This window comes from Triticum aestivum, chromosome 6A, assembly GCF_018294505.1.
Source record: "Triticum aestivum cultivar Chinese Spring chromosome 6A, IWGSC CS RefSeq v2.1, whole genome shotgun sequence".
Lineage (NCBI taxonomy): Eukaryota > Viridiplantae > Streptophyta > Magnoliopsida > Poales > Poaceae > Triticum > Triticum aestivum.
The window spans coordinates 36,686,832-36,696,236 of NC_057809.1; positions in this window are offsets into that span (position 1 = coordinate 36,686,832).

Sequence of the window (9,405 nt, forward strand, 5' to 3'; positions counted from 1 at the left end):
GGACTCATATGGAATAACTTTTGGGGTTTATGGAGTTGGATGCACAAGTAGTATTCCCGCTTTGTACAAGTGAAGGCTAGAACGAGACTGGGAAGCGACCAGCTAGAGAGCGACAATAGTCGTGAACATGCATTAAAATTAATCAACACTGAATGCAAGCATGAGTAGGATATAAATCACCATGAACATAAATATCAGGGAGGTTATGTTGATTTTTTTTCAACTACATGCATGAACATGTGCCAAGTCAAGCCACTCGAATCGTTCAAAGGAGGATACCACTCTATCATACCACATCACAACCATTTTAATAGCATGTTGGCACGCAAGGTAAACCATTATAAACTCCTAGCAAATTAAGCATGGCATGAGCAACTATAATCTCTAATTGTCATTGCAAACATGTTTCATTCATAATAGGTTGAATCAGGAACGATGAACTAGTCATATTTACAAAAACAAGAGAGGTCGAGTTCATAACAGCTTCTCTCATCTCAATCAGGCCATCATATATCGTCATTATTGCCTTTCACTTGCACAACCGAACGGTGTGGATAATAATAATAGTGCACGTGCATTGGACTAAGCTGGAATCTGCAAGCATTCAATTCAAGGGAGAAGACAAGGTAATGTGGGCTCTTTGTTAGATCAACAATGATGCATATGAGAGCCACTCAACATTTTCATTATGGTCTACTCCTCTCGACCCCCAAAGAAAATAAAAGAAACAAAACTATTTACACGGGAAAGCTCCCAACAAGCAAAACAAGAACGAGAAATCTGTTGGGGTTTTATTTTAATTATTACTACTACAGGCATGGAAAGTAAACTAGCTAAAAGCTACAACTGAATTTTTTTGGGTTTTCTTAAGGTTTTTCAAACACACAAGAAGAAAGCTCAAAAACAAATTAAACTAGCATTGATGATACAATGAAAAAGTATGAGCACCGACAACTGGCATGAGTGTGTGAACATGAATGTAATGTCGGTGAGAGATACGTACTCCCCCAAGCTTAGGCTTTTGGCCTAAGTTGGTCTATGGCCATGGCTGGCCTGGTGGATATCCGAAGTTGAAGCTAGGGTCATACTGAGATGCAGCAGCTACTGCCTGAAGAGCTGCAGCCTGGAGGCGAGCTGCCTCCGTCCTCCTCCCGTACTCGTTCGCCTCCTCCCTGGTTATAACATATCTCCCTTTTGTCTGAAAGTCAAAGAAAGCAGGAGTAGGGAGAGCAACATGGACAGTGCGACGTCTGTCAAAGATTACTCGGTACTGTAGAGCTTGTTCATTCCTCTCAATAAACTGATGGTGAACCATAGCATTAAAATCTAGATAAGCAGGAGGCAACTCCATATCATTTTCATGTATGGGTATCTCAAGAAAATTAGCTAAACAGGTTGCATAAATTCCACCAAACAAATCTCCACTTAAACTATTAAGATGCAGCCTACATGCAACAATAGCCCCCAAGTTGTATTGTTTATCTCCTAATACAGCACTCTTGAGGACACTAAGATCTGGAACACACATGTGGCAAGCCTCATTTTTACTGTTAATGCATCTAGCCACGAAGAGAGCAAAATAATATATGGCAGGAAAATGAATGCTCCCTATGGTAGCTTGTGTTATTTCTCTAGATTCCCCCATAGTGATACTAGAAAGAAATTCTTTAAATTCATATTTGCGAGGTTCACTAACACTACCCCACTGCGGGAGTTTAGAAGCAGTATTAAAATCTTCTAAGTCGATGGTATAAGATTTATCATAGAGATCAAATAGGATAGTGTGAGAATTGCGTGATGATGTAAATCTAAACCTTCTCACAAAGGAATCAGTTAGGTGATAATATTGGGGGCACTTATCTGACACGAAGCCCTCAAGTTCGGCATTACGCACATACACGTCAAATTCCTCCTTAATTCATGCTTGGACCATAAAATCTTCTGACGGCCATTCACAAGGTCGCACTTGAGCTTCTCTTGGTAGTTCATAGTCCAGCTCGCGTATCGCGGGCTTGGGTCCTTACTTCCTTGAGGAACCACCTTGGTACATTTTCCTAAACATATTTCTTCCTCTGAAAAATTTCTGAAATTTTTAGTAACTCAAAAATAAAAGTGAGCCAAACTCAACAAAATTGATAGCAACTACTCCTACAAATGCCTAGAGGCTATATCATGCATTAAAACTACTTTTGATCACATAAATTTGACATGCAAGCTCAAGAAAAAGGTCACCTAAGCAGCAAAAAAATGCAATAAATAAAGCGCTGGAACAAAAACTAATTGGACCATTGGAGGAGCGACATACCGAAGAACAATCCCCCAAAGCAGTTTTGTGAATGGAGCTTTGAGCAAGGAGATCAAAAATGGCAGCAAGATGAGCTAGAACTCGGGTTTGAGCTGGTGGATATTTTTTCTGGAGGAAGACAAAGTGTGTGGGTGCAAGAATAAGTGGAGGGGACCCACGTGGGGTCCACGAGGCAGGGGGCGCGCCCAGGGGGTATGTCGGGGGTTGCTGATCCCACGTACACCTATGGGGATCGGCGGACTGAGCCCCTTTCGGTTCGGCAGGGGGCGGTGGATGGGCAAAGAGCAGATCGAGGCGAACACACGAGCGAGACGATCGATTTACCCAGGTTCGGGCCGCACGGATGCGTAAAACCCTACTCCTGCTTTGGTGGTTGTATTGAGTTCTTGCTCGGGAGCGATGAGTGCTACAGTATACTCAAGCAGCTGGCGAGACCGAGCGTGAGAATGCCCGTTCCCCCCTTTCTGTTGTGCATGGGCCTCCTTTTATATGTCTAAGGGGTCACCGACAGGTGGCAACAGAAGTGGGGGTAAAAATGTAAAAGGGGTGGTAGTTGGCTCCACCACCTACAACGGTCGTATCATACCTAACCCTGACGGCAGGGGACAAGGGCATTAAATGCGTGTCTGTGTCACCTAGACGGCACAGAGAGGGACCGCTAGGAACGCCACCGTTTGCCACGATGGCTATCTTGTCAGCGCTTGCTTGCCACCGCATGCCCCCGGCTGCACAGCCTCCCGCCACGTGCGCCACGAGCGGTCCCAGAGCGACATGTTGGTGGGTGAGCTGGAGCGCGGGCTGCGGAGTAGTAGCTTGCCGTGGCAAGCGCCTTGCCGCGGATGTCGCCTTGTCGCGTCCGGGAGCTTGTCGCTCACCGGGTCTTGTCGGGACGCGTGGTGCGCCACAGCGAGCTTCTTGAGATGCTTTGGTTGTCTCCCCGGCAAGCTCCTCTTGCCGGGGTCTCGTCTCCTTCCCGGCTAGCTCCTCTTGCCGGGGCCTCGTTTCCTTCCCGGCAAGCTCCTCTTGCCGGGGTCTTGTTTTGCTCTTGGATACTTTGTTCTTGAATGGCCCCAAAGGAACCACGGAGGGTCTTGGCCCCGGCAAGCCTTGCCGCGGGTCGCTGCGACTGCCCATGCACAAGTTCGGGATACTAAGGTACCCCTACTTTAGTACACCGACAGGAGCCCCCGGGCCTGGGCCATACACGGTGCCGAGCGCTGTTGGGCCAGGCCCAAATCAGTGCACGGGCACGCGCGGCCTGGGTCACGCCATATCTGACTCCGCACCCACCGCGCCGTCCCCAAACGGCACGCGTCGAGCGCGGCGCCGTGCGTGACGTGGGCGGTGTGCGCGGGGCTGCGCCCTGCGCGCATGCGTCACGTCGTGGTAAAAGGGGACGGTTGGCGCCCCCCTCCCCCCCCCCCCCGTAAACGGAGGGAGGCGTGGAGGCGTGGTGGGCGGAATCGTGGGTAGTTGTTTATTCGTGACGGCAAAACGTCTGCCCCTTCCCCCTCCCCTCCCTCTTTATAAGCAGAGGAAACAGGGGTACGGCGCCATCTGCCCGTTGTTGCTTCCAATCTCAAAACCTTCGCCCCTCCCCGTCTTCTCAGAGCAATCAAGAGAGCAGCGCCCTGCTCCCCCCATTACCACCAGCACCACCACCACCGTCAGCCTCCTCCACCACCTTCGCCATGGCTCCGAAGGGCGACAAGGGGAAGGCAGTGAAGTCGACCGAGGCGCAGCGGCTCGCGGCGATGCGGAAGGAGTGAGCCATCTTCCCCCCCAAGCTCGGCGCGAAGGCGTTGCGGGAGCGGTATTACCTGTTCTGGTCGGTGGAGACGCGAGCTCACCCGCGGACCAGGGTGCTCCCGGCTGCAGCCCACGCGAAGGCTCCGGACGGGTACCCTTTCTTCGCTGTGTTCTTCTACTGCGGGCTCTGCCCGCCCTTTTCCGAGTTCTTCTGTAATATTATGAACACATATGGCTTCTACCTCCTTGACTTCACCCCCAACGCCGTCCTCACCATGGCAGTTTTCTCACACCTTTGCGAAAACTTTGTCGGAGTCCACCCTAGTGTAGCTCTCTTCCGCCATTTCTTTATCCCTCGGGTAGAGAGAGGAGAGACTCTGTCCGGCGGAATCGCCTGGGTCTCAAGAGCCGGCAAGAAGGAATCTTATCTAGAGGGGGAGTTCCACGGCAAGTGGGAGGAGTGGAGAGCAGATTGGTGCTGGATTATCAAGGAGAGCCCGCAGCCATTCACCGCCCGGCGCCAAGCAGCAGCAGTGCGCGGCAGTGACTGGAGCGACTTGGCCTCGGAAGACAGCAGGCTGACGATTGCCGTCACCAGGATCCAGCACCTTAGGCTTGCCGGACTCACCGTAGGCGCTGTTGGCGCGGACTTTCTTCGCTGCCGCATTGCCCCTCTGCAGGAACGGGGAAGGCCTGCCTGGGAGTTCAAGAACGCGGCGGACATTATGAGGCTGCGCCCAGGCCTCAACTATAATTTCACTGTCCTCGAGCACAATGGCATGCTGCAGGAGCTCTTCAAATACGATTCGGATCACCCCGAAGTATTCAGGGTGCCGCAGGGCGTCGTCCCTTTGTGCAACAACTCTGCGCTCGACCGCATCCGGGTGATGATGCCGTTGTGCGACTCGCACGGAATCGAGCCAACTTGGCAAGAGCCCGAAGACAAGGTCGTGCAGTAGTTCTTCGACGACCTGGTGGAAGTGCCAATCCGCGCCGATGAGAAGGACGGCCTCATCCGCGACACCACCGAGGCGGAGCTGGCGTACATAGCCACTAGGTTGGAGGAGGCAGCGGCAGCCGCCGCGGCAGGCGAATTTGGGTTTACTCTGGAGGAAGCGGCGGCAGAAGAGGCAAAAACCCGTGCCGAGCGAGACGAGTTCCTCGGCAAGAAAGAGCTCGCCCGGCAAGAGGAACTTGCCGGCAAGGAAGATCTTGCCGGGAGTGGCGCCGAGCCGAGCAAGCCTGTCGGGGATGCGAGCGACTCGCTGGAGATCGGCTCTTCCTCCACTTCGTCTTCCGACAGCCCGCCGCCGGCCGCGCCTCCGTCTCCACCAAGAAGGCGCCTCCGCAAGGCCGGGGATGTAGCGAGGCGGCAGGCGGGCCAGCAGTCTCCGCGCCGCACGACGCGCTCCACCGCGGCAAGCACTGTTGCCGCGGGAGCACCCCATGCCGCTGCTTCAACAGGAGCGGGGTCTTCCCGGACTGCCGCTTCTGTTCCCGCCAAGCGACCAAGGGAGCCTACCCCTCCTCCTTCCCGTGCCAGACGCGGGCCGGATTTTGACTTCTCCGCGTTTAGCTTCGACGAGGAAGAGGAAGAGGAGTAAGTTCTTCTTATTGTACTTGCAATTCTTTGTGCTTTGCTGTTTTTTTGTCTTGTCTTGTTTCTCACTTGCCTTCCTCTGTATCTGTTCCTTTTTAGGACTCTGGCGCAGAGAGCGGCAAAGAGAGCCAAGGTGCCGGTGATCGTCATCGAGGACGAACCCACTGCATCAATAGGGGACGTGCCTGAGACGAACCCGTCGGACCCGGCGGCTGATCTTCAGAGCAGCCCCCAGCGTAAGCGTCTTGTTTACTTCCCGCTGTTAGGCGCGCACGAAGATCCTTACTGTGCTGATACTTGTTTGTTGACTTGTGCAGGAGCAGAGCAGCCTCACCAGGGGAGCCTGGAGCCCGCTCCCGAAGCGCCAAGGGAGAGTCCTCCGGCAGGGGAGAGGTCTCCGGCAAGGGAGGAGCCCCCGGCGAGGGAGGAGACTCCGGCAAGGGAGGAGCCCCCGGCGAGGGAGGAAACTCCGGCAAGGGAGGAGCCCCCGGCGAGGGAGGAGACTCCGGCAAGGGAGGAGCCCCCGGCATAGCAAGGATCTCCGGCAAGGGACTGATGAAGCCATGTACCTACGATAGGGGCACGGACCCGTCCTAAAGAGCCCTACCGTAGGACATCCCTAGAAGAAGTCACCTTTCAATCAACTTGAAGGTATCCCACTTGACGGGTTGAAGACACTCGACCAAGAAGCTATCACTCGACCATGAAGTCAACCACTCGACCGACCAAAAGACCTGAAGTCACTCCGCAGGCAAACGGTCGGCTATTAAATAGTCTTTATGGTTATTATGACACTTTATTAGGGACGTTATCAGTAACGCCCCACCTTAAATGTACCTTAAACCCTGCATTACTGAGGGCAGGAGAGGGCTGGCGAACTCTATATAAGCCATCCACCTCCTTAGTATCAAGGGTTCGCACCCCTGTCATTTACACACGCATAATTCAATCGACCACCTCCGGGCACCGAGACGTAGGGCTGTTACTTCCTCCGAGAAGGGCCTGAACTCGTAAACCTTGCATGCTTACAACTTCCCAATAGCTAAGGTCTAGCCTCCTCATACACACCCCCCTACCTCACTGTCAGACTTAGAACCACGACAGTTGGCGCCCACCGTGGGGCATTAGTCTTAGCGCCCAATTGGAGAAGTTGCGATTTTTTCGATCCACTTGATCATGTTTTCCTGCGGAGCTTTGGCAGAGGGCCGCGAGATCCGTCTCGGTGCACTCACTTTCATCGCCGACGACTCCGCCTGGCTCCAGGAGGCGCCGCTCGATGTTGACGCGTTCCCCATCCGCGGTGCGATGCACTTCCACGCGTGCGTCCGTGGCGTCCTCCTACGGCAGTCGTTGACCCCATATCGGTCGACTCCCGTGTCATCTCCCCGCCCTGTCTCCCGCCAGCGCAAGCGCTCAGGTCGGTCGAGACTCCAGCGGTGGGTGAAGCACGCCGCGGCCCGCCAGTCGGCGGTCCCACAAGTCGCGGCAATCGAGCCCGACGAATCCCTCTGCGGCATGTTCGATCTGTCGACTGGCTCCGCGGAGACCGCATCCGAGTGCGATAGCAGCAACCCTTTGGCGGAGGTTCTGGCGGTCGAGGGGACACGCAGTCCTCCTGGATTCCATCGCGCTGATAGTGGTGCAGATAGAGGCGATCCATCGCATTCCCACGACGAATACCTCCCCGAACCTCTTACGTCATTACAGCGAGAGGAGCTTCGTCGCCGGAACATGGACGCGCTCCACACTCCTATTGTTGGAGAAACCCCCGAGGCCCAGGACTTGGAGGACGCGCGCTTGGCTAATCTGGCCGAGCACACTCGACTGGAGAATCTACAGCGAGCACTCGACGAGCGAGCGCGTCAGCGGGCTCCCGAGTCCAGTCGACGATAGCAAGCTCCCGAATCCAGTCGACGTCAGCTCTTCCCACCACCGCAGGTATACTGAACTCCAGTTCAGAATTTGGCTGCCGCGGCCCGCATAGCAGAGTCAATCCAGCCCTCTCAGTCAGAGGCTGGCAGAGGATTGTTGCAGATCGGAGCATTGCTCCGAGCGGTGGGAAATCAGAATTCCGCCGTCTCTCAGTCGCGGGACAGGATCCATAGTCGATCCGTTGCAACGGAAACAGTCCAGTCGGCTCACAGCCCGAGATCGCCCCCGAGGCATGAGGGACGTGGAGACCGGCACGATCAGTACAGGAGGAATGAACAGTATGATCACCGACCCGACCGTGATGATAGATGTCGAGTGCTATCCCCTCCCCCGAGGAGTGGATCGTATGCACCCCGACATCGAGATGACAGGCGCCCCCATAATGTTGGGCAGAGGATCCCAGTCGACCCCAGAGACCCAGGCTTTGACGCGAGATCCATCCTCGTTCAAGGTTTGGTGGACAGGAACAGGGCTCATCGAGAGGGCCACAACAGAGATACGCCCACCGGCAGCAGAGCACATACTTCGGGGCCTGAATGTTTCAGCCGAGCCATCAGGGCCGCGGTGATCCCTCCCAACTTCAGGCTGGCGACTGGAGTCAGCAAGTTCACCGGCGAATCCAAGCCCGACACATGGCTCGAAGATTACAGAGTGGCTGTGCAGATTGGCGGTGGCAATGATGAGGTGGCCATGAAGCATTTGCCTCTTATGTTGGAAGGCTCAGCCAGGGCGTGGCTGAATCAGTTGGCACCCAGCAGCATTTACACTTGGGAGGACCTCGCCCGAGTGTTTATCACAACCTTCGAAGGAACGTGCAAGCGCCCTGCAGGCCTTACAGAGTTGCGGTCTTGCGTGCAGAAGCCGAATGAAACACTGAGAGAATACATCCAGAGGTGGATCACACTGCACCACTCGGTCGAGAACGTGCCAGACCATCAAGCAGTTTGCGCTTTCAAGGAAGGCATCAAATACAGGAAGTTGAATCTGAAGTTTGGTCGAACTGGAGAGATGTCCCTGAATCGGATGATGGAGATTGCCACCAAGTACGCTAATGATGAAGACGAGGACTGACTCCGAAGTGGCAAACTCAAATCAGTCGCCCAAGAAACCGAAGGAAACTCCAGTCGGAAGCAGAAGCGGAAGGCCGAGCCAGCCGCCCCTGGGGAGGCCCTGGCTGTGGCCCAGGGAAACTTCAAGGGAAAACCCAAGGGCACATGGAAGCCCAAGAAGGTTAAGGATCAGGATGGGAATGATGTTTTGGACCTGCCATGTCACATCCACACCAAGAAAGATGAAGAGGGAAATTTTATTTTCCTGAAGCATACCACTCGACAGTGCCGGCTCCTGATTCAGCAGTTCCAGGGCAAGCAGCCCAAGGATAAGGAAAAAGAACCAGACAGAGTTGAGGACAAGGAGGATAGTGACGATGGATACCCCCAAGTCAATTCCACCTTGATGATTTTTGCTGATGTCGAAAGCAAAAGTCGACTGAAAGTCATTAACCGTGAGGTGAACATGGTTGCTCCGGCGACACCTAGTTACCTCAAATGGTCTCAGACCGCCATCACATTCGACCAATCTGATCACCCGACACACATTGCCACCCCAGGGAGGCAAGATTTGGTGGTCGACCCGGTCGTCGAAGGTACTCGACTGACCAAAGTCCTGATGGATGGCGGCAGTGGCCTGAACATACTGTATGCTGAAACTTTAAAGGAATGGGCATTCCGATGTCCAGACTCAGCGCCAGCAACATGAGCTTCCATGGAGTCATTCCTAGGAAGAAAGCCGAGTCACTCGGCCAGATTGCTCTCGATGT